This window comes from Gastrolobium bilobum, unplaced genomic scaffold, assembly GCF_033153095.1.
Source record: "Gastrolobium bilobum isolate Gb01-03AN ecotype WA unplaced genomic scaffold, APGP_CSIRO_Gbil_v1 utg47710, whole genome shotgun sequence".
In the NCBI taxonomy this organism is placed as follows: domain Eukaryota; kingdom Viridiplantae; phylum Streptophyta; class Magnoliopsida; order Fabales; family Fabaceae; genus Gastrolobium; species Gastrolobium bilobum.
Genome location: NW_026898324.1, coordinates 2,754 through 3,662, shown reverse-complemented (window position 1 = coordinate 3,662; position 909 = coordinate 2,754). Strand labels below are relative to the sequence as shown.

The 909-nt window shown below is 43.5% G+C and overlaps 1 non-coding gene across 1 annotated transcript; it reads right to left on the bottom strand.

The window, feature by feature from the left end:
• Positions 1-507: 507 nt before the first annotated feature.
• Positions 508-614, bottom strand: LOC133314893 (small nucleolar RNA R71). The gene has a single exon (XR_009752024.1). It is a non-coding gene; the product is annotated as a small nucleolar RNA R71 (small nucleolar RNA).
• Between the last annotated feature and the right edge of the window lie 295 nt (positions 615-909).

Here is a 909-nt window from a genome sequence, read left to right as displayed (position 1 = left end):
TTGTATGATCCAGAATTAGAAAGGACATTGAGGAAGCACAAAAGGGCAGCCAGGCAAAGGAGACAGTTACAAGAAATTGGTGAATCAAGTACGGTTAATCAGGAAGATATAATGGCAGAGAATCACAGACCACCACCACCACAGAGGACACTGGGAGAGTACATGACTCCTGCAGTGATTCCTCCAATTGGGAGTGTTGTGCGCCCAACAGTGGAGCCCAACAACTTTGAATTGAAGCCTGCTTTGATACATTTGGTGCAGAAGGATCAGTTTGCTGGAACCAGTGCGGAGGACCCTTACTTGCACATAGAGAACTTCCTATTGTTGAGTGATACTGTGAAGATAAATGGTGTCACAAGAGATGCAATTATGTTGAGACTATTCACTCATTCACTGACGGATGATGCAAGGAGATGGCTGCAATCATTGCCACAAGGAAGTATAACAACTTGGGATGATTTGCAAACCAAGTTCTTGCAAAGGTTTTTCTCAGCATCCAAGAGAGCCAAGTTGAAGGATGAAATTACAAGCTTTAAGCATAAAGAGTCAGAATCTATTTATGAGGCTTGGGAGAGATTCAAGACTTTGTTGAGGAAATGTCCACAGCATGGAATTGAGGCATGGCAACAAGCAGCAATCTTCCTGCAAGGAATGACCACTAACACTAGAACCTTGGTGCATGCCACTGCTGGTGGATCATTGACTACCAAGACCCCTCAAGAAGCCTTGGATATCTTTGAGTCATTAGCATCTCAAGAATTTGATAATGCTCCAGTGGCTGACAGAAGGACATGAATTATCAGGTTGGATGGGTATGATGCTCTGTTGGCAAGGAATGATCAACTGATGCAGACACAGAGACAACAGCAGCAACAATTAGATACCCTTATTAAGCAACTCCTTCACAAA